The following is a 26,101-nucleotide window of genomic DNA, read 5'->3' on the forward strand; positions in this document are numbered from 1 at the left end:
GGTCTAATGGTGACGAAATCGATTGTATGGAACTCCGAACGTTGTTATTTGTTTTGCAGGAAAAAACCTTTGAAAATATAAAACTCCGTTTCTATTTTTTTGAACTCGACCGAGTATAGCTTATACTCAACCGAGTAGGCCACACTCGGCCGAGTAAAGAGGCACTCGACCGAGTATCCAGAATGACCGATTAAATGTGCTAATGATCTCTGGATACTCGACCGAGAATGCCAATTACTCGACCGAGTAAGCCATACTCACCCGAGTAGCCCCGATACTCGACCGAGTACGCGGTTATCGCGACTCAACCCGGTTGTTCTAAAAACCCTATAACTTTTCTTTCTCTTTATTTCCGCCTCCTATCTCCTTCTTTTCCTCATAAACCTTCAAAACTTTTTCTCTCTCAAGACTCTTGGGTGATTGTTGTTGATAATTGCTTTTGGATTTCCATTCTTGCTTGCTCAAAATCTCAATCAAGGTAAAGTGTTAAACCAATTTCTTCAACTTGTTATCAATTTATGATAGAACTTATTGAAAATTTCGAATCCCTAGCTTTTATAATCCGAAATTATTGTTTCTATTTTGATACTTGGGGTCATAACTACTCTCAAACATCGCCTATACATTCCCTTAAACGATTGTATGCTTGAAATCGCACATCTTATGTTACCAAAAACTTTTCTAGGGTTTTTTCTAAGTTTTTTTTTATGCCTTAGATTGTCTTAGGATGCTCCTTAAAAGAATAAATGATGATAAAAAAAATGCCTTCCTTGGATAGTATGATTGGTGGTTGCAAGAAAAATTCGCCTTAAAACTTCGTCTTAAAAGTGTATGATTTGAAAACAAAGTCCGCACTAAGGCCAAATTTTTGGAAATATCCTTGTTAAAATTCATCTTTTTGCAGCATGTCGAACCCGTTGTTCCTCTGGTGGATGAATATCCATCGATGATCTTCTCTGACTATAAGCAGCGTAATGCTTTTCTGGCCCTGATGAGTTGAACTATGAGATAAACCCGGTGTGTGAACCCCGACACCTTGAGACTTTGGGGGTTAAAGTGGATATAGTGCACATCTTTGAGACTTTGGGGAATGGAGGGGCTTTACCACCTACGAAAAAAGTCTTACCCCTATCTGACCTTGGAGTTCTTAAATTCCTTTGTGTATGACGTGAAAGGGAAGACCGTTTCTTTCCTCCTTTTGAATGAGGATCATGAATTGACCCTTGACGAGTTTGCCGGCCACCTGGGCCTAGAGACGGAGGAGGGGGGATACCTTAGTGATGTAGCAAAGACCAGTGTGGCACCTCATTACCTACCCAACCTTACTGGCCAACCTGCTCCTAGTGCTAGTGTCATGTTGATCAATGACGTTTAGCACGTATCCCTCCGCATATTTCTTAGAATGATAACTTGCCTTTTGTTTGCGAGGGATGATGTGAGTAAGCTTAATTCTCATGAGGTCATGTTGTTGATGTCTTACCTTAACCTTCGTTGGGGGAAGCCTTTTTACTATAGTGCTCCGGAGGTGGTATGCTCTAGCTTGGACCATATGGCACGGTCTCCGAACCGTCACATTTCATGTGGGGCCATAGTGACCCGTTTGGCCCAGAGACTGACTAACTTTGAGGCTCCACCTCTATTGGGGGATAAGTTGTTTGAGAACATACCTACGATGAACGCGGAGTATTGGTGTAACTACATATGGCTTAGGAAGTTAGAGGATGGGTCATATGCTTGGAGAGTAAGAGGATCCTTGTGGATGGTACTCCCTGATCCCGAGCACTTACCCATGATTGACCATTTTGCTGAGTATGACCCATGGAGTGGTGCATCTAGACTCGGGCCTCAGTACTACTTTATCGACTCCACCATCCTCCTAGACCTACCTGAGCCTACCACAGTGTCGGAGAGACAGCCGATTCCTCCCCCGCCACGTGAGTGCCATAGAGGAAGAGTGTTTAGTGTCGTCGAGGTTGAGACGGAGCCCTCTTTCTCCACACCAAGCTTCTACCCACGGTAGTACACGCCCTACCCCACCAATCATGACCCCAGGATACAGGTTAGTGTAACACCCCCTCATACCAAGGTACCTTACCCACGAGTACCCTAGCATGAGAGACTGTTGCCCGAGGTTAGTATATCATAGTTACCATTCCGAAACAACATTTATTAAAGTATGAATAGTTAATGATTAGATGTTCCATAAACCAAAACCGAAATAAAGATTACTAATGTTCAACAACTGAAACTAAAAGATAAAACACATGACAGCGGAAGCTAGACTCGAGTGATGACTCCCCATCTCGTCCCCATAGCTCATAAACATCATCACCTGTCACAATCTGCTCACCATCCCCGAATGGATCACCACAGATTTTATAAAATAACAACTGGGTCAGTTACTGAATAATCAAAGCAAGCCAAGTACGAAAGATCAACACTGATCATCAGCTAGCTCCAACTCCCAATAACAAGCCGGTGGGGGACCGCAGCCACACCCACCAAGGTCCCGCTCAACAACGAGCAATAACCATGTCCCTTAATGTGCACATCCTCTTCCGTGACGGGTTCCACGGAGGGCGAACTAGGGTGTGAAGCCACTCCCGCAAGTGACTCCACCACAATCATCATAACACCAACACCAACACCAACACCAACAACAGCAGATGATCACAATATCAATCGTACAAGCAATTACCACATAAATCCCAAATCGATTAAACAGTAAAACTGAGTAGGGAAACCCTACCTTCTCGCAATCTGTTATGTCGCAGCCAATCATAAAAATGCACAACTAGTAACACATCATCACCTACAAAAACGATAATAAACAATCAACAACACATATGATGACCAAAACCCTAAACCCCCATATTAACCCAAATTAGGGTTTGTTAACTTATAAGAACAACAATAGATCAACAAGGATAAGACACTTACTACGGCGATTGACACGGAGTAAGATGCTAGAACCCACAATCGACGACCTTTGCCTTGGAATTGATGAAGATGAATAAAGGAGAAAGAAACGTAGTTTATTGTTTGCAAGAAATGATTTTAGAAACTGACAAACGATTATATATAATCTCTAATCATTTTAATCAAAACCGCGGAAATAACTCTCGTCAGACCTGATACTCGATCGAGTATAGAGTATACTCGGCCGAGTATCCTCTACTCGGTCGAGTATTCCCATACTCGGCCGAGTATTCCTGGGCAGAAAGCTGTCCAGAAACACACGACACACTTACTCGGCCGAGTAAGCCATATTCGGTCGAGTAGAAGACTTAGGAAAACTGTGGTATTACAGTCTTCCCTCATTAAAAAGAACTTCGTCCCCAAAGTTTAAACCCAACCTATAAAACATGAACACCTAATGCTAACTCCGCCAACCAAGCTTACTTCCACAACACGGCTCACGATATCGTCTCAACTATAGCATAACCTCTAGATACTAACTCCATAATATTATCGAATAACCATAACATAAGTGTTGCCAACTCTATCTCACTTCCATAACACTTACTAGCAACTCATTACCAAGACAATCCACCAAACAATATCCTCCATCAAAACTAAATGTTACATTCTACCACCCTTAAAACGAACTTCGTCCTCAAAGTTTACTCACACTCACAACCATCATACTACTACAAGCACTTCCATTACCTATAATAAAATCAACCATAACACAGATCCATCCTTTACTCTACATCAACACTCAAACTTCCAATTATACTATAACATGTACAACCATCAAACTCTCTTTGTCGCATCGTACTCCTCTTAAGATAAATGTTATGTCCTCGTAACTCACTAATACTAGATCCTTATCTATATCTTCTTATTATCCTCATCACCACCTCATGTCAACGATATTCGCCTATAGCATCGACGCCTACTACATCCATTCCTATATCCAAGGCTCTCTTACTCTAGCTGTTCTCATACCTCAATTCATTCGGCACACCACATAACCTATACCACAAACGACATACTTATTTATACATGCACTTATCTCCACAATCATAACTCACAATTCACAATTGTTACATACACTCACATTAGATCTTGAAGTTCTCCTGTTTATTGCCGTAAAACTCATCCATAACTTAACATAATACTAGTTCCCAACACCCTACACTCACTTTCCCAACAAAGATCATGAACCACTTGCCGCTTCTAGCTCAGCATACACCCATTCCACAAAACTCTTGCCACCATTATGTCCCAATAACAGAATATCACTATACCATGACAACAACGGAAACTTACTCAACTTTCTTCCCTATCCTACTCTACCCTCAATCCGAAGCCGAAACTGATAAGAAACATTAATAAACAAAACAACACTCTATATGCCCAGACCGACATTGACAGCAAACAGCAGTAAACAAACAACATTCAAAGTAACTGAGATATACTTTCGAAAGTTTGTCTCATCAGTAAATAAACAACAATCTATATAACCGTGCCCGGATCGCCACTCGGACAAAACAACCATATCGATAGACATAGCAACTTTTACAATCTCATAACACTGACTCAGTACAACTTTCTTGACAGAAGACTTTCTTAAAACCGTTCTACTAGATCACGACACAACATATTACACGGAATTACAGATACCAACCTTATGAATATTATCCATACCATGACTCATGAGGTCAGAACCTCACACAAACATTTGCACACATCATGGACCCATAATCGAATGTAACTAGCCAATCCTGATTAAGTAAGTTACCACTTGATAAAGAATATCTCTCGTCCGAACTTAACTCAGGTGCCCTTCATAACATATCCTCCCACCCGCACAAATATCACCACTCGACGAACGTAACTATATCGTCAGTACCAAACTACTAGAAGGCACCTCCTATATGTACATCTCATACTACCTCACAACCATACATACCAATCAGTCTCCACAAAATCATCCTTGTTGGAACAACTAACTTCCCTATGTGACATCATCCTCGACCACTAGTGACAACACTACGGCACCACCAACCTTCATCTGACCACTCTCTTACTATCGGTTCTTAATATAACAATTCATTTTCTCTCTTTGGTTATCATCCCAATAACGAACACCAAATCCATTAACAAAATTTACCTCACATTCTTTCCAATTCCATCCTTAATTGTAGCATCACTTAACTCTCCATCAAAATCTTATATCGTGCAAACACTTTATCATCTTCTTACTCCCTTAATACCTCAAAACTCACGGCTAACATGTCATCCTGAACTCCGATATAACCATTGACTCACACTCTCTCAAGATGCTATCGTACATTTCCATGATTCCTTACTTTCATGTTCCATAACATTGGTCAACGTTCTCCCAACTTACTTCCATCCAATAATACCAATTAATAATTCATCTCCTTTATTCTTATACCTAACTCTTTAGCAATCCGATTACCTTCTTTTTGCTCCATAACTCAAATTCCATTAATTCATATAAATATCTCCTTATTCTTCTTTATCACTAATCCCCTTTCATCATAGTACTCACTCATACTTGTCACCATCAAGTCCCCACAACTAACGGTTACCCTTTAGTTAGTTTTATCTCCCTTTCTTATTCCTAGAAAACCAACAATTCACCATATACCATTAATTTCCCAAAGAATTATACACTAGGCTTACCTCTTGATAATCCAAACTCCCAAACTGAGTCACTATCTACAAATCCACGTCGCGAGATAACTCCATCTAAGTTCACTATATACCCCTCTTCTCCATCCCTCTACAACAACCTTTCATTAAATATATCCTTAAGCAACACAATCCTAACCGTTTCCCTCCATAAATCCTTGCACATCCCAATTTGTAACTATTTGCATCCCTCATCTAAATCTTTCGTTCTCGCGTTTCTTTACACTTACATCACTCTTGCCCATATACACTTACTTTTATATTACTCAACACACGACTATATCACTCACCATATCTCACAAAACATGCTCTTTGCCTCGATTAGCTCATCAATCTTCCCTTTCTTTTTCTTCTATCCCTCACAACCACATTAACACATGTCTTCCTTATACAACACATGTCCCTCATAAGCCGGCATTCTCCATATCATAGTATCTGGTAACTTACGTATCAAGACCGTCACATATATAAAAGAATGCGTTAAGACTCAAAACATACGTGTGCACATACCCCATGACTCAAAACAAATGTAAGAACATAGCCACCGACTCAATATGACCACCAAAAGAGGTACTCAGCCGAGTACATAGCGTACTCGGTCGAGTAATGACACTACCCGGCAGAGTTCACAACTCCAGAAGCTGAACATAATTATCACAGAAAGATTACTCGGCCGAATATGGAATACTCGGTCGAGTATGAAACATATCGGCCGAGTAAGGCCTACTCGGTCGAGTATCAGCACAGTTCTCAGCAACGTCCAATGTTCATAAAACAGTCATATCTCACTCGTTACTTGGTCATTTTGGGCGTGTGACCTATCGTTAGAATCGTAAGATAACAAGCTATAACCTCTTGTTAGAATTACAGCAACATCATTTATAGAACTCGACTTATGACATTTTTAAAACAGCCCTTCCATAATCGGTCTTCATACAAATCAAATTTTCTAAACGAAACAACTTGAACATGCATAAGGCAACAATAACAACTCAATACTTCAAAAAATAGTACATAGTTGAACTTTTATAATACCCACATGAAAATTAAACACGACATTCATATATATAGACGCATAACCTTAATCACATGCTACTACCAAGAAACCAAACATTAACATCATCATGATCATATACACATGTACCACTACCATTTTGAAAGCCACGTATTAAACAAGTAACATACTAAACATATTTCATAATCAAGATCTATCGTATACAATCACAATTCACTTTTCATATATTACCACATCCAACACTTTCACCATTCATCCAACAACTTCACAAGATTCAAGTTATGGGTATCAAACACACATGACTCAAACATACAACAGTTTCCCACCACGTGACCGGCTTGAGATCGTAAGGGCCTTAATGCGACTTCGGGACGTCTCCTAAGTCTTTTCGGTAGCTCCAAACAACTCTCCCCGGGTTCATTTTATTTAGACTCCCTAAGTTCATTGAGTTCATTAGTTTTAGGTTTCAGAATCGTCGCTCTTATACCACTTTGTAACACCCTATAGGTACCTCATTTCTGCACCTCCCGCAAACCACCCGGTGATGATTGGGCCGCATGTTTGGTACACAGAACGATTTGTGACAGTTCGTAAGTTTATCGTCAAGTGATCGCTCAAACACTTTTGTCTACCTCATAGTCGCCATCTACGCGCCCGATACGATCGTTTTGGCAGTAATTATAGTACATTTGAAGTCCGGGTCAAAAACCGTCTTCATTTTCTAATAACCGTTTAAAATGCCAAGTCAGAATGTTCTGGAATGTTCCGGATATTTCTATTCCATATATTTTCCAATCTTTTGATCTTTGGTAACATGTATCCCGAGATTATCATGTAAAATATTAAGGAAATAAGATTAATCCGCTATTCCATAATAGAAACACGGAAATCTTTCTTTCGCAGGAGGAAACCACTAAGGAAAAGACGCAGCAGGTGTTGCGCCTCTTCCAAGAGACGCAGTGCTTCCTGCGCCTCTTCCTCACTCCTTTTCTGCGTATTTTTCATATCTTTTTGAGATAGACTTCCAAAGTTTCTCCGAAAACCCTAATTTCCTCCGTGTAATTAGTATAAATAGAGACCTTCGATCTCACATATTTCTCACGTGAGTGTCCGTCCTTCTCTTCTCCCTTTGCATTCTAGACCACGTTCTTACTTTTTGGCGTCTACGTGCTTGAACATTCGACCACGTAAGCTCGGATCCTTTTGAGTACCAACCTCATTTTGCATGACGGACCAATTCGACCAACTCTACAATCAATCAACTTAATCAATCTGTTTAATTCCTCTAAGAGGGCACTTTCGTCGTACATTCGAGTCGAGCATCACTAAATGTTAACTTAGTTCATCTCGTTTCATCAAACATGTAAGTCTGAGGGTGTAAATCCTTATTTTGTTATTGTTCTTTATTATTGTAATCACAATTGTAAGATTTACGTCGAAAATATTCTTAAAACCGATTTGTAAACCTTGTTTTAAACCCTTTTTTTACGGATTATCAGAAGACAAACGTCGAGAAAGCACGGAGCAACTACTGCGCCTCTTCGAAGGGACGCAGCACCTGCTGCGCCCCTTCCTGAGGCTGCCGCAGTTCCTGCTTCCTTTCTTCTTCCTTCGTCTTCTGTTCGTCCTATTGTTTTATTTCGTTTTCAATGGTTCATTGTTCTTTTAACACGATAATTCTAGTATGATAATTTTAACATGTAACTCATTATTATTTAAATCAATTTTTCAATTCCCGACTTAAATCCCTTATAATCCATATTTGCGGGTTTTCGTCATTAAAATCAAATTCGGTTTTTAGAGGTTCAATTCATCCATATTGAGTCTCTGGAATTCGTCATTGATATATTTTCATCTTTTGTTTATCGTCACCATCATTAATTCGTCATTAACAACTTATTTAACTTAATTAATTTGTATTTGTAATTAATACCTCATTAATCTTGTATATATTCACTCTATTTAATTTTATCCATGTTTTATCGTTTTTATGACCTCAATCACATATAAATAATCTGCTAATCACTTCCATCCGAGTCCAATAATATAATCAAGCATTAAAATCACCAACGAGCATTAACGATTTGCAATTCCGGCGTCACAACCAGAAATGAGCTCAGGAACATACGCAGCGTCTGCTGCGCCTCTTCCAAGGGACGCAGCTCTGCTGCGCCTGTTCCCAGTTGATTTCTGTCCCTGAATTCCCGTTTCTGCCTTGACCCTAGTTTATTAATTACGTATTTAATTTACTATTAATCGTATTATCACCTAAATTATGTTTGTTTATTTATTTATTCTTTCTTCTCAAAAATTATCCGTTTTAAATGTATTTTCGACATAAATCAATTAATCCAATGTAATTATTGTATTTTTATTGTATTTCTTTTATCGTATTGCTTGTATGCTCTCACATGTAATCGATCTTAAATTCCTACTTCGACTCAATTGCATGTTAAATTACGTGTCTACCGACTTAGTATTAATTCTCACATGCTAGGATTAAAACAATGGATGTTGCATTGCATGCATATAATCAACAACATATCGAGTATAGATAATTTCCCTAATCATTAGTAGAGGCCGTTATCGAGGCGGGTGGGATTAGGTATTCGATCAAAAGAGCTTCCTAATACGTACCCTCACCCCTTACTCCAGATCTCTATGAACATCCGTGTTCATTGGCATCCACGAGAGTCATTCTAGACATAGAATGTTAAGGGTAACGATATCTTGGTGTTCATGTCACTACTTTATGTCTTGACATGGCACGAGGTATTCGAACGCTTTCCAATTTTCCACAATAAATTGGTGTCGACTCCACAAATGCAACAAAGAAAAGCTTACTTCGCTTTTCGCTCCCGTGGGCCCGCGTCCACACACCCCTCATACCAAGGTACCTTACCAAGGACTACCCTAGCATGAGAGACTGTTACCATCTTGGTTGCCCGAGGTTAGTATATCATAGTTACCATTCTGAAACAACATTTATTAAAGTATGAATAGTTAATGATTACATGTTCCATAAAACAAAACCGAAATAAAGATTACTAATATTCAACAACTGAAACTAAAATATAAATCTCATGACAGCGGAAGCTAGACTCGAGTGACGACTCCCCATCTCGTCCCTATAGCTCAAAAACATCATCACCTATCACAATCTGCTCACCATCCCCGAATGAATCACCACAGGTTTTATAAAACAACAACGGGGTAAGTTACTGAATAATCAAAGCAATACAAGTACGAAAGATCAGCGCTGATCATCAGCCACCTCCAACTCCCAATAACAAGCCAGTGGGGGACCACAGCCACACCCACCAAGGTCCCACTCAACAACGAGCAATAACCCTGTCCATTAATATGCACATCTCCTTCCGTGACGGGTTCCACGGAGGGCGAACTAGGGTGTGAAGCCACTCCCGCAAGTGACTCTACCACAATCATCACAACACCAACACCAACACCAACGCCAACACCAACACCACCACCACCACCAACACCAACACCAATCCAACAATAGCAGATGATCACAATATCAATCGTACAAGCAATTACCACATAAATCCCAAATCGATTAAACAGTAAAACTGAGTAGGGAAACCCTACCTTCTCGCAATCTGTTATGTCGCAGCCAATCATAAAAATGCACAACTAGTAACACATCATCACCTACAAAAACGATAATAAACAATCAACAAAACATATGATGACCAAAACCCTAAACCCCCATATTAACCCAAATTAGGGTTTGTTAACTTATAAGAACAACAATAGATCAACAAGGATAAGACACTTACTACGGCGATTGACACGGAGAAAAATGCTAGGACCCACAATCGACGACCTTTGCCTTGGAATTGATGAAGATGATTAGAGGAGAAAGAAATGTAGTTTATGTTTTGGAAGAAATGATTTTAGAAACTGACAAACGGAGTTTAGCTGTCTCGCGGAATAGTGGGACCCGCTATGGCAGTCAGCTAGGCGGTGGAGGCTATTCAGCTGGAGCTTTTCAGGGAGCAGGTACATCAGGAGTAGAAACATCCGGCACAAGTGGTGGTGAGGAGATGGAGGAGGGTCCGGATATGTGATTCCGTTATCGTTATGGATTTGTTTTCGGTTTGTCGTTGTATATTTGTTGTTCTTTTATCGTACTCTTTTATTTTGGATGACTGTAACTGGCCATAAGGTCGCTACTTTTTTTTACATACGATGTTAAGACCTCCCTAGACATAAAATTTTAGTTGGTGATGGAGTATGTGATTGTGTGGTAGGTATGATCCTAGGTGAATATGTGTCTAAAGTTGAAAATTTTGCTTTCTGACCTCGAAAACTCGACCGAGTATCACTTACTCGACCGAGTACACTAGTATACTCGGCCGATCACCCGGATAATACACTCTTAGTTGTTGGAAATTGCTATAGACTTAAGTGGGTTACTTGTTTGTTCTATGTATGCTTCAACACTCTACTAATGTTTTCGGACCTTATTTTGAAGTACCTTGTATATATGATCGCGACATATGGGTGAGTCTAAAGTGAGACGGTGAAAGTAATATGAGATGTGATTGTGGGTAGTAGCGGTAGTCCCAATTGAGCAAGGACAATGGCGTCTTCATACTCCTTGCTATTTTCTAAGTGTGTTGTGTGTATCGTCTCCTTGACTTACATTCATAAGGTGGTTGTTTATATATGTGCGGAGGTTTCGTTTTTGCTTTGTACTAGAGTATATGTCCCATAATTGTTGTGATATTGCTTTCAGTTGACCTTGGTGAATGGGTAGAACGAACTTCGAAGACGAAGTTCCTTTTTAGGGGAGTAGATAACATCGCGTTATAAAAGCTCTAAAAGTCCTAACAAGTTGACTAAAGTTCCTTTATGCTTCACATTTTTCTTCTATGTTCTATCTTTATTCATTTAACTTTCATTTGCGAGTTGTCACGAACTTAATTTATGTAATTGGGCAGTAGTGACACTTTGTGGTGGTCAAAGTCTTGTGTATCTTATGTGTCTTGTTGTCAAACGATAGGCTTTATCTTATTTTGTTGTCGTTGTGGTTAGGAAGTATGGGTTGAACTTCTAGGATGAAGTTCCTTTTTAGGGAGGAAGACTATAATACCCGCACTGTTTAAGGACCCTTTGACCGACCTTTTGACTACGGAAGACCTTAGGAGGGGATAGGTGAGTGGATAAGAGACTTATGTAATGCTTTACTTGACCTAGTATGGGCTACTCGACTGAGTAGGACTTACTCGGCCGAGTATGAGAGTACTCGATCGAGTATAGCCGTTGTTGACGCGTTATTATAAAACCCAAGCTCGTAAGTCTTATTTCATTTCAACAGTTTCATTTCTTTCTCTAACCCTAATATCTCCTTCACCTATCACCCACTCATCCCTACACTCTCTTCTAGCCTAGACACTAACCATGGAAAGGGGATTGGGTTATGTGCGGGGTATTCAAGTAAGGACGTTATCGTCGTCGACATCGGTCCGTGTCTTGCGGATTTGTTTCAGAGTCTTGCCTGGCTAGTTGTTGGATACATTTTTATGGATTGCGACACCTACTCGGTTTACTATTAAATCATTATAAGTATATGTTTGTACTATTGTATGATTGTTCATCTGCTAATCGTTGTTGGTGTGTTGGAGTTGATGTTGATGATGTTTGCGAGGCGCGTCCTCGACTGAGTGGAGTCACTTGCGGGAGTGGCTTCACGCCCTAGTTTTTCCCTCTATGGAACCCGCTACAAGAGAGGATGTGCACATTAATGAACAATCGCTCATTGATGAGCGGGGATTTGGTGAGGATTGGTTGCGGTCCCCCACTGGCGGTGTGGATTACCTATTGCGATGGGTAATCTGACAAGACTACACACTTTAGTGTTTAGTCAGTTACTATGTGAGATAGAGAGTTGGATATGTGATGATTAGCAGTTTGCCTTATTGTGGTGATCTATTCGGGGGTGGTGAGCAGTTGGATTAGCAGGTATAGTTGGTCTTGTTGCTTACAAGCTTGGAAGGGAATTGACTCACCACGCTAACGGAGTAGATGTCCTTGACACATATGCCTAGTTGTTATCATAGTTATCACGTTGTATCTTGGTATGCTGTTCCATGTTGTAAAGACTTAAGCTATTTTAATAAATGTTCTTTCATTGTTTATTTGATCTACTACCTCGGGCAACCGAGATGGTATCACCTTCATACACTGGGGTGATCCTTGGCAAGGCACCTTGGTGTACAGAGGTGTTACACCTTTAATCGGACACCCAATCCCGCCCGCGTTAGCGGCTTTTACTGATCGATTGTGGTTGTTTAAGTGCAAAAATTGATAAAACAGTAAATGCATGGATGCACATCCAAAAGTTTATCTTAACATATGAGAGTTTTTTAAGTCGATTGTTTATCCAAATATCAAGAAAATGATGTCGAGTTGGATTTAGATTGATTTGCATGTGAAACGGAAATTAAACATCCATTTACCAAATTCGGGTTATGATGCTTAACACGATCCATTTATTTGAAAAAGGGTGTCAAATGACAAAGTGTAAGAACGTAAACTTGTCATCTAATCCGTCATCTATTCAGATCAACCATGATTGGGATCATCCTAGGAAAGTGCCAAAACGAGACAGAACAGTGTCAGGCAGCCCCATTGTGGCGCGAGCCATTATGCGAGGGAACAGAGCCTGTCCAGGTTTTGAAATATGAAAAAAGACGGCCTCTTGGGGCATGAGTCAGACGACGACCCAAGGGGCGTCTCCTGGTTGTTAAAGGTTGTTTAAAATTGTATTTGTGATTAAATGATTTGCATGACTCGGAATAATTACTATTATCTAAATAATACTCGTTGTCGGATTTACAAGTTTGAAAAGTATAGTTTACAAAATAAAATGTAAAATTTGTGTGCTTAACCATTTTATCACCGTAGTCGAATTAAATCGACATGGTATTTATTTTAACCAAGGGTGACATGCAATATGGCCAAGATAAAGATGAAAATAAAATGAAATAAATGTGAAAGGAAAATGTTTGATTTAAACTAATTATGTTAAGTTCATTTATCTTGTGATTAGTCAAGTTTGTCATCGTACTCGGATTAAACCGACATGGTATAAAGAACCAAGGATGACTATGAATTATGACTAATATGTTTGCAAGTGTAAATAAATGAGAAAAATGGTAAATAAAATAAAAGGGTGTTAAAATACCCATTAATTTGTATTTAACCAATAATATCATCGAGTCACGGAATAAACCGTCTTGGTAGATGGAACCAAGGATGATTTTGGTGATGGTCAAAATATTTGTCATAAAAATGAACTAAAATGGTAAAAACCATTTTGGGTCCGAAGACGGTTTTAACTCAAAATAGTGTTATTTTAATGCAAATAAATTTAGAAAACCATCTCATGTATAGCCAATTCACGCACGCATATCAAAAACACGTTATAGTCCGATCATCATCGGGCGATTTTTGGAAGGTGCGGATACTGGGTATCTACAGAGCCCCCATTATGACTAAGGCTTCGACGGGACGAAAGTCAAAGTATAGCCTTCAGGTCAATCTAATATTACAACCTGAAGACCATTGCAACGTCGAGGCGACTCAAGAGGATTTGAGCCAAAGACCTACCGTCGAGGAACGGCGACGTCGAGGCAACTCGGGGATGCGAGTCAAAGACCTTCCGTCGGGAATAGTTTGGAGTCTATCGACTTCCGATTCGGGTCGTTTAAAGTTCGTTAGACTATGTATAAAGGCTCGCCAGCCATAAGAAGGAGTCATACCCGAGGCATCTTCGGGATATGTCCTTGAATTATTTCTTGTTTGCGCGCAAAGGCTCGCCAGCCATGTTGAAGGTGCGTTTTAAGGCTGGCCAACCATGTTGAAGGTACATTTTGAGGCTCGCCAGCCTTGTTGATGGTGCGTATAGGCTTGCCAACTATGTTGAAGGTGCGTTTGGAGGCTCGCCAGCCATGTTGATGGTCGAAAGATCAACTATGGGAAATAGCCTGAAACATCGGGCTTATTTCAAGATATTGTCTGGTAATGACTTCCAACCTGGTTGACGTTGATAGGTTCAGCGAACTCCAACTTGCTGGGGTCCTAAATGAACTCCGTGGAGATAAATCATCTAAGCAAGGCTCTCTGGAAAACCATTTAGGGAGAACGTTGCGTCGGGATCATAAATGGTGTTGCAAGGGTCTTTGAAAGACCTGTGTGACTTCCATTTGAAATATCGGCACTCGCTGGGGAGTTAAAAACTCCTCAGGACTCGCTGAGGATATGAGTTGCCTCTCGTTGGGAGGTAGCGTATGCAATGTAATTGATGCGGTTAAAGCCCTTGGACTTGACGGCTCGCCGTTTGCTTGGAAGAACCCAATACTAAGTTGGAGTGTGTTTTTCTTCTCAAGATTATCTGCATGGTTAGTGACCACACAAATTCGCAGTCGCATAGACAAGCACATAACATGCATGCATATAAGCACGTAAGCACATAAGCATGTGAGCAATTAGCAACTAGCATATAATATCGTACGTGAGGGGAGATAGAAGTTTCGAAAGTTGTGAAGCTTAAAAATGAGGCTTGTTGCTAGTAGATCCGTGATTTGCTATATTGGAGACAAGTGACCGTTGCGACATTGACTCACATAGACGCATACTAATAGACTGAGAAGCAGACGGTTGTGAACGTGACGCAAATTCAGTATCGACATAACACGGGGGTGACTCTGACAGACTTTGCACATGTAAGTGCATCTCGTAGCCAAGAAAGGGTGACAATGCATATCAAATCCCTGAGGTAGAAGGTCCGCTCGGTTGGGGAACACAAATTAATTATCTTCTCCAGACATCTTTGCCTATGTTTGCTCATTTGAGATCCCTTCTCGAGTTTTGATGATTCGGAGAGCGGAACCAAGACCTTGTCATCGTCTGAACCGAGCACTAGACTATGGGCGATTTTATTTTGGACTGTAATTGTGACTCAAAAGATGTTTGAGGATAAAGGACGAGTAGCGTCTCGAAAGAGAAGCTCCTAGAGTGAGAAGATAGGATTTTTTGCAAAATGAGGAATGGGCGACGTCTTAAGGAAGAAGCCCCCAGTAAAGAGGTATAAGATTAATTTTTGCAGCTAGGTGGGCTGCTTTTGAGGATTGATGCTGATGGTTGAGATTGAAATGGATATGCGGTTGTGAAAGGGGTATGCGGTTGTGTCCTTGAAAGGGACTGCCTACGTATTTGCGTGTTTGTGAAATCAAACCAGATCGTAGTTCTGCAGGGTGTGAAATGAGTTGCAAATCGAAGATATGAAAATTGAATGTGTGTGGGGGTGTGGTTGTGTCCTTGTTATAGGACTGCCTACGTCGTGTTTGCTAAATCAAACTAGATTGTAGTTCTGAGTGTGTGTTGATAATTGATTTTGAGGTGTATGGTTGCGTCCATGAAGGACTACCTACGTATTCACATGGTGTGAAATCAAACCAGATCGTAGTTCTGTGTGTGTGTGTCTAAGCGAGTTGTTAGGACCTTAAAATGTGAGGGTCACGACGATAAATTCCGTTTGGTGACTCGAAAAATTGATTTGAGAGAATCCCTCCTTGATCATTAATCGAAGAGGTGTAATTTGTGAAAATGTTCCTTATCATCTGAGCACACTAAAAAGTGGACCCTAAGGGCAGACTAGGTATGTCCCGTTCTCGGTAGCAAAGCATTCAAGAACTCCGTATCTGGGTCAGGGTGAAAATGGCTTCGACATTATGGAATGTCGAGCGTGGTAATGATAGGTTTGTTTGACAGATAAAAATCTGGAGCTTAGGGTCACGACGGTAAATTCCGTTTGGTGAATCAAAGGTTGATTGGAGAGAAATCCCTCTTGATCATGAATCGAAGAGGCATAGTTTGTGAAAATGTTTCTTGTTACGTGAGCACACTAAAAAGTGGACTTTAAGAATGAAATGTGTATGTCCTGTTTCGGGGAGCGGTGTTTTTTTAAGACTTTTTATCTGGGTCAAGGTGAAAATGGCTTCGACATTATGGAATGTGGAGCCTGGTAATAATAAGTTTGTTTGATAGATAAAAATCTGGAGTTTGTATTTTGTGGTGTTTAGGCCGATGGGTTACGACTTGTAATGTGGTGCGGAATGGGGTCTCAGGCTTGATGTGGCCTGAGCATAAAATGGTTGTTAAACAAATGTGGGATCAGAATCCCATGTCTGGACCTTAAGGGTTAAGGTGTGATATTACGAGCTTGGTGGAATCCTCAGAAGCCTAGATAGTTCACCCTGTAACAGTCTCTAGAAGTACTTAGGGGTGAAGTAATGTTGGTTATGATGGTTATGATCTTGAGGGGAATCCCCAGGATCCTAGATAGGTCTCCTTGTAATAGTCTCCAGAAGGACTTTGTGGGGGAAGCAAAGTTGGGTTTTTTGTTAGTTGACGAGTCTTGAGCTCTTATTTTAGCTCTTTAACATCAAGTTTTGGTGTTTTTGTGTTTTGTACTTGTTGATCCCGGAGTTTGGAGAGAAGAAAAGTTGGCTATGTTGTAGTTGCCAGTCTTGAACTCTTATTTCAGCTCTTTGATCTCAGGCTTTGGTGTTTTTCTGTTTTAGTGTTTTGGGCTTATTGGTCTGGGGCTTTGGACATTGATCCCGGACTTGGTGTTTTGGACTTACTGGTGCGGGATTTTGTGTGTTGGATGCTTTCTTTGGATTTCGGCCCTTTTTTTAAATAAAAAAGGGTTTCAATCTTATTTTGTTTTGATTTTGGCTCGGGTCTTGGCCTTCGCCTGAGTAGCTTCTGGCTATGGGTTTTGCTTTGGTTTTTGCTTTGGCTTCAAGCGAATGACTTTTGGCCCTTTGGTTTTGATTTTGCTTTGGCTTTGGGTGAGTGCCTTTTGGCTTAGGCCTTTTGTGTTGGCCTTTTGCTTTGGCTTTCGATGAATGGCAATTGGCTTGGGCCTTTTGTTTTAGCCTTTTGCTTTGGCCCTAGGTGAATGGCTTTTGGCCTTGGCTTTGGTTTTGGCCTTTAGGTGAATCACTTTTGGCTTGGGCTTTTTGTTTTAGCCTTGGGTCTATCACTTTTGGCTTGGGCCTTTGATTTTGGCCTTTTGCTTTGCCTTTGAGTGAATGGTTATTGGCTTGGGCCTTTGATTTTGGCCTTTCGCTTTGGCTTAGGGTGAATGGCCATTGGCTTGGTTTTTGATTTTCCTTCAGTCATTGATCATGAACAAGGAGATGTTATGGTTTGTTATCTGGGTTCGTCGTAGAATCCCTTTGATAGAAGCTCGTTCGAAATAGGGTGCCAATGAAAGTTTTCTATTGCCAGACATGGAATAGGTAAAGAGATGGACACGGAGTTTCGGGTCCTTTGCTTACTTGGTACGGAACGTCACTCGAGTGTACTCACATTGAATTGGAACATATTGTTTGTTTTAAATCAATTCTCGTTGTCAACGGGAAATGGTAAAGGGGGGAATATATGATAGTTAGAAATCGTGCTTTTATTTAGACAAATAAGAGGTTAGCACAGACTCGATGAATACGTGTGACTCATGGAGACAGCCCCCAGTTTGGCACTTAGGAATAAAAGGACAAGCACTAGGATAGATATGAGAAAGCCTAAGTCCCGGGCTCGGATCGGACTCAATCGTAGATACAAACTCCTAATCGTCACTTTCCTCCTCGAAGGTCTCCTTTGCAGCATCCGACGGCTTGAGTGTTTGGTCTTGAGCATTGACCCACTTGAGCACTTCACTCTTGTTGTTTGGGACGATAGGAGGATAATAGTCCATGAGGCTTTCATCTCCTTGCAGAATGAGATGTTCATGAGGGTTGTTTTCATCACTTGGTTGGCCTAGGGATGAAGCTATCAGTTCATGGTTGTCGATCATATTTTGAATAACATGTTTCAGTTTGAAGCATGTTTCAGTGTCATGACTTTTTCCTTGATAATATTGGCAATAGGCATTGCCGTCCCAAAAACGGGTTTTCCTGCATTCTGGCGGGTCCGGAGTGGGCCTGATTGGTTGTAGCTTCCCTTCATTCACAAGCTTTTGAAGAGCTGCGCCATAGGTTGTGTTGAGGTTGGTGAATATCCTTTGAGAACGTTCAACTTTGCTGTTTGACTTGAGACATCCAGGAGGATTGTCTTGACTGCGAGGTGCAACTATGATTTTGCCAACTTCAATCATATCTTGAATGACATGCTTGAGTTTGAAACAGGTTTTGGTGTCATGGCCCTTGCCTTGATGGTATTGGCAATAGACATTTTCGTTCCAGAAACGGGTTCTTTTATGTTCAGGTTTGTCCGGAGTCAGACCAATGGGTTGCAGTAATCCTTCTAAAGTAAGTATCCCCAGAGTGGTGCCATATGTTATTCCCAGATCTGTGAATACCCTTTGATGTTTTCCCATGATTCCAACATTGGTGTTGATGTTTTTGTGAGTTTTATTTTTGTTTTGGTCAATCCTGGGCGGAAGTAGGATTTGGTCGTTAATGGGAAGTTTTTGGGATGTTACTTGGTATTTTGAGAGGGTATTTGGCGAGGCAATTCATGTTCTTTGTTGGTGGGTTCATGGGTGTCCGAACCATTAGATGATTCATAATTTTCAACAGTTGTTGGTTGGTGAACCAAGGGTTGTTTTTCTCCTTGATGGTCAGGTTCGTTTTCGGTATTACCCAACCTTTTCTCCAAATTAGCTACTCGAGTGTTAAAGTCATTGATAGCAACTTGCAGCTTTGAGAATATGTTGTTGATGCAGACGGAGAGCATCATTATAGCGCTTTGTAGGCCATCTTCGTCGATTGCATGAATTTTCTCATCGTCAGGAGAGATGAGGTTAGAGCAATTTAGGAAAGGTTCGTGACTGTGCTCAATAGGGTTTTCAGGATAGTTGTTCTTGTAATTTGTTGAGGGAGAATGTGGTAATTTTCCCTTTTCAATCATATTAAGGATGGAGACTTTCGGGGGAGATACATTTCAGTGTCATGTCTGCGACCTTGGTGATATTGACATAACATTTTTTCGTCCCATCTTCGACCTCGCTTGTTTGGTAAAGGGTCCGGAATTGGACCAATCGGTTTGATATTTCCTTTGGAGATTAGCCTTTCCAAGGCTGTGGCATAAGGCATACGCAAATCAGGGAAGGACCTATGAGGTCGTCTGATTTTGGTTGGAGGAGCACGTAAGGAATTGGCTTCAGTGGTTTTGGTAGGCTTCCAACTAGGGTTGATTTTTTCGTTGGCAAGTAGTCGGCTTTCAAGAAGCTTAACCCATTGCTCAATATCAGAAGAGGGAAAATTCTCGGTTGCCATTTTGTCTTCAACTTGGGAGAGATGAGTGCTCAAGTTTTTCACAGTGGCTAGGAGTCGAAGGACCATGCTGATTTCGGCAGAAGTCATGGCGGATGAAAGTTGATCAAATTCTTGATTTTCTTGTTGACGATCAATGGCACCCAAGCGATTCCTATTTGACATAACGATAGGCGTTATAATTTGTCTTGATAAGGGATTGCATAAACAAAGGCAAGTACGGCACATATGTACAGAAGGCAGTTATGTCGTGAAGACGCGACGGTATGACTAGGTTATGGGTTCATTAAAGATCGTGAATGACCATTTGTATTTGAACTCTGGATGCAAGACCTTGAATTTAGACTCGAGTGTCGAATTTGGCATAGTGATGCCTAGAGAGACGACTTCTGACGGGATTTGGAGGTTTGTTGCTGACGTGACGTCGTTGGACAAGACATGTACACAAACTTGTCCTTTGACCCGTAATGTAGGGGAAAGATGGGTTTAATACCCGACATGTTTTGACTCTGCTAACGCCATTGGAGATGTCTCGACAATTAGGCGACAGGACCTAGACCAGAAGGTTGGTACTAACTTCGGCGGAGACTTGACGTTATCTAGACGACTTGACTCGAAATCGACTAGAGGCTGAATCGGAATGTTGGACTGAAATTTTCGAAAATAGAAATTTTTAAAAAGATTCATTTGTCATTCTATGGACGGCTTCCGAAGAGTACGAATCTTCAAAAGGTCGGCCAGTTGAAAGGGTTGTCTTAGGTTTGTTTTCAAAAAACAGTTTGAATTGAAATTGCGGCGGCTCTGAAAACAATGTGTTGCTTCCGAAGACGGTTTTTGAAATTCAAAATTGTGCGTTTTGAAAATCGAGGTTTCAGAAATTGTAACGGCCATTATGTCAACGCAAAACGTGTATTTTTAAATGGTTCGAAAACTGAGTTTTAAAAGTGTTATTAAGTCGGCGTAGAAAATGGCTTAAATTTGTTTTCAAAGAACTCGAAATTGGGTTGAAAATTTAAAAATGGTAAATTGATTTCCAAATATTTTATTTTGAATTGAAATTTGAAAACGGTTAAATTTGTTTTCAAATGATTTGAAATTAATTTGAAACCTGAAAACGATTAAATTTAATTTAAAAGATTTGATGTTCAATTGAAATTTGAAAACGGTTAAATTTGTTTTCAAATGATTGAGTTTTGATTTGAAATCTGAAAACGGTTAAATTTGTTTTCAAAGATTTGATTTTGAATTAAAATTTTAAAACGGTTAAATTTGTTTTCAATTATTTGAAATCGGAAATTGTGGGGATTGAATTCGTCATTACGACGGGTTAGAAAAACGTTTTTGTTTGAAAATTTATTTTGAATTTTGAAAATTCGAGGGTAGAATTCGTCATTACAATGGCGTAAAAGGGCGCTTTGAGAATGCAACGGACGGCCTAAAAAGGTGCTTTTGAAACGGTTGTAAAAAAACCGGTTTGAAAATCGTCATTACGACAGAATGAAAAGGTGCAATTGAAATGATTATAAAAGAAGGGTTTTGAAATGGCCATTTTGTCGACATAAAAGGTGCTTAGAAACGATTGTATAAACCGGGTTTTGAAATTGCCATTATAACGGCATAAAAAGGGGAACTATGCAACGGTCGACAAAAGACCGAGGTTTGAAATGGTTGTGAAAAACCGGGTTTGAAAATCGTCATTGCGACGGCCTCAAAAGGTGCTTTTTTGAGACAGTTGTAAAAAAACCGAGTTTTAAAATTGTCATTACGACGGCATGAAAAATGGCATGAGTTTTGAGACGGTTTTTAAAAACCAGGTTTTGAAATTGTCATTACGACGGCCTAAAAAGGTTGCTTTTTTTGAAACGGTTTGTAAAAATCGGGCCAAATCGTCATTACGACGGCATGAAAAAGGGTTTGCAACGTTCGGTGAAAGACCGAGGTTTAAAACGGCTATTATGACGGCGCAAAAAGGGTGTTTTGAAATGGTTGTAGAAAACCAGTTGTGAAAATCGTCATTACGACGGCCATAAAAGGTGTGAAACGGTCGGCGAAAGACCGAGGTTTAAAATGGCCATTATAACGGCGCAAAAAGGGTGTTTTGGAAAGTTTTGAAATGACACGGAAGGACTCGTGATCATATAACACATAGCACTCGCAGTTCATTATATTATGTATAATGTTGACACGGGTTTTGGCTTAAAAGGGTGGGTTACACACCAAGCGATCAAATCCCAATTTTTGAGGGGGATAACAATCCAAATAAAATGTCTAAGGAGGGTGCCCTAGCCTCGTGCACGAAGGAAATGAAAGCTCTTTAACGAAACAGAAATGTGTAACGTCAATGGTATGCTTGACTTAATCAGGATTCGAAATGCGGCGATGAGAAAACTCACGCCGACGAGACGAGCCAATTGGTCGTAAAGTTTAAGTTGTGCGCCCGGAAAAGGAACCCGACTTATGACCGTAATATCAATTAATGCACTTTAAACATGACCTCGTTCGAGTTTCACCTCTAAAGATCCCAAAGACACAAGTGTCCTAGTTTTCCCCAGCGGAGTCGCCAAACTGTGGACATGGGCCACATAAACGCTAAGCCAATCTATGGGCGTGCACCGGTCTTTTGAAAGCCACACTCGACGGCGTTGAAATGCTTTCGACCGGATCACTTTAGATCGGTCGGTTTTGTCTCGGACAAGGTCTCGAAACGATGAAGAGATGTTCGAAGTCGCCACCAAGCAATTATGGGATACCTAGAAACCGTTCGAATCCACTTTATACCTAAGTTAATCAAGGCAAAAAGCGGTGCTTGGCATAGGTACTAAAGATAAGGACTCGTCCCCCTTTAGCATCATATCACTAAAATGACTCATATACGCCCTAGATAAGGCCATCCACTATCCAAAGGTTCTGAGTAAGGGGTGAGGGTACGTATTGGGAAGCCCTTTAATCGGACACCCAATCCCTCCCGCGTTAGCGGCCTTTACTGATCGATCGTGGTTCTTAAGTGCAAAAATTGATAAAACGGTAAATGCATGGATGCACATCCAAAAGTTTAGCCTAACATGTGAGAGTTTCTAAGTTGGTGGTTTATCAAGAAAATGATATTAAGTTTGATTTAGATTGATTTGCATGTGAAACAGAAATTAAACATCCATTTACCAAATTCGGGTTATGATACTCAACATGACCCATTTATTTGAAAAAGGGTGTCAAATGACAAAGTGTAAAAACGTAGACTGTCATCGGAACAATTGTATTCGGATTAACCGTGATTGGGATCATTCTAGACAAGTGCCAAAACGAGACAGATAAGTGCCAGGCAGCCCCATTGGGGCGCGAGCCATTAGGCGAGGGAACATAGCATGTCCAGGTTTTGAATATGAAAAAAGACGGTCTTTGGGACACGATTCAGACGACGACCCAAGGGGCGTCTCCTGGTTGTTAAAAAGGTTGTTTAAAACCGTATTTGTGATTAAATGATTTGCATGACTCGGAATAATTACTATTATCTTAGTAATACTCGTTGTCGGATTTGCAAGTTTGAAAATTATAGTTTACAAAATAAAATGTAAAATGTGTATGCTTAACCATTTTATCACCGTACTCGAATTAAGTCGACATGGTATTTATTTTAACCAAGGGTGAAATGTAATATGGTCAAGATAAAGATGAAAATAAAATGAAATAAAAGAGAAAGGAAAATGTTTGATTTGAACTAATTATGTTAAGTTCATTTATTTGTGATTAGTCAAGTTTGTCACCGTACTCGGATTAAACCGACATAGTATAAAGAACCAAGGATGACTATGAATTATGACTAATATGTTTGCAAGTGTAAATAAATGAGAAAAATGGTAAATAAAATAAAGGGTGACAAAATACCCATTAATTTGTAACTAACCAATAATATCATCGAGTCACGGAATAAACCGTCATGGTATATAGAACCAAGGATGATTTTGGCAATGGTCAAAATATTTGTCATAAAAATGAACTAAAATGGTAAAGCCCGTAATAAAAAAAAGTAAAAATAAAAGAAAGTGTTGAAGGAAGATGAACTCAAACACGTTTGAGTTTGACCCGAGAAGCCACAAGAGGCGCGAGCCTCTTTGCATTGCAAAGAGCTTATGTCTGAGGACGAAACTCAGTTTTGGCTCATCTAACCTATATTTGAATCCTGTTATGCATTGTTCATGCTTATAAACTCGTAAAAACTGTAAAAACATGAAATAACTGAATTGTTTACACCCTCAAACTTACGTGTATTGATGTTGCGATGTAGACGACTTTAGAGACGGTTTTCTCATTGTGACTACTCGCGATCAAAGAAGTTTAAAAGAGTGACTTAAAAAAGGATTTTGTTTTGAAAATGAGTTGAAAATATGTTGTTGAAAAACATATTGATTGAATATTGAGTTGGTCGAATGGGTCGGTTGAATCCACGGCGACAGTACCAAACAAAATGTGTAAGACTTGTTTTTTCGATTGGAAGGTCGAAAACACGTGTCGATTTTTTTTACTTAGGAAGTCGAGTCTAGAAGTTTATGAGAGATGTGAGGGGGCGGATACTCGCATGAGTATTGTGGTGTGTGAAAGTGGGTTTCATTTATAGACAAATGTGGGGAGATAGGTCGGTTGAGTTTGCTTGGAGGCTAAGGACATAGCCCATTGAGGCACGAGCCACCTAGTGCCTCAATGGGGTGCCCTGTCCTTTTCAATTTGGACGTGGCCGTTCCCCTATCTATTGTTTGGTTGGTTTGATTTGTGGTAATCAAATAGGATGCCATGTAACAATATGGGTACCTAATAAGATGATTTTGGGTGTTACTTGAGGTAGGTATTTTGTATGCTTGACTCGGGTTTGACCCGTGTGAGTCGGGATTTGAATTTTGAGTCGGTTTTTGGCCCGTGACGGTTTTGATTCTACTTAGTAGGGGTGTTCATTCGTGGTTCGGTTCACCGAACCTCTAATTTAATTCGGTTCGCACACGGTTCGGTTTGCCAAAACTCCGAACCTAAACCGCACCGTTAGAAACGATTATAAACGGTTCGGTTAACCACTTTAAACGGTTATTAGCGATTTGGTTACCGGTTAACCGATAATCGTTCTATATTACTTTTTTTTTTCAGTTTTCGTTAATTTTTGGGAATTTTTTCTAATAGTTTAATTAAATTTTCATTATTTATTATACCCAACAATAAAGTTAATAAGCTAAAATTTAGCATTAATCCATTTAAGAAATTTTAATTTTGGATACACTAAGAAAATTAAACGAACGAACAGTTTTTTATATAATATTTTAATTTTTTTGCTTACTTCTTTGTGAAACGGTTCGGTTCGCGGTTAACCGGTTATCTAAAATTGCAAACCTTAACCGAACCTTTTCCATAATAAAGTTAACGGTTCGGTTCAAAGAACCGCTTTGTCGAAACGGTTCGGTTAATCGAACGTTAAAATGGGCGGTTTTTCGGTTTTGCGGTTCGGTTTATTCTGAACACCCCTACTAATTAGGGTTATTTTATTGGAAATGACATGATAAGGACATTCACTGCATTATTGTTGACATTCGAGACTCGAGTTGACTCGGGTTGACTCGAATTGCGGGTTTCTGAGTCGATTTTGGGTCCAAAGAGGGTTTTAACTCTAAATAATGTTATTTTAATGCAATTAAAGTTAGAAAACCATTTATGAAATCATTTTTCATATCCGAGTAGTGCATTAAACCGTCTCATGTATAGCCAATCCACGCACGCATATCAAAAACACGTTATAGCCCGATCATCATCGGGTGGTTTTTGGAAGGTGCAAATACTGGGTATCTATATATACATATATATATATATATACATATATATATATATATACATATATATATATATATATATATATATATATATATATATATATATCCTTCATAATGAAATAAGAACATGGTTCTGACTCTCTTCTCTTCTCTCTACCATCTCTCTAAAATTATCTCTTGTCTTTATTTCACAATACGTTATCAGCACGAGTCTCTAACCATCCTTTTTATTATTTCAACATCGGATACAATCTAATTATTATTATCTCGTACAATCAATTAGATCTGTTGATCCGAAAATT

Source organism: Silene latifolia, chromosome 1, assembly GCF_048544455.1.
Source record: "Silene latifolia isolate original U9 population chromosome 1, ASM4854445v1, whole genome shotgun sequence".
Lineage (NCBI taxonomy): Eukaryota > Viridiplantae > Streptophyta > Magnoliopsida > Caryophyllales > Caryophyllaceae > Silene > Silene latifolia.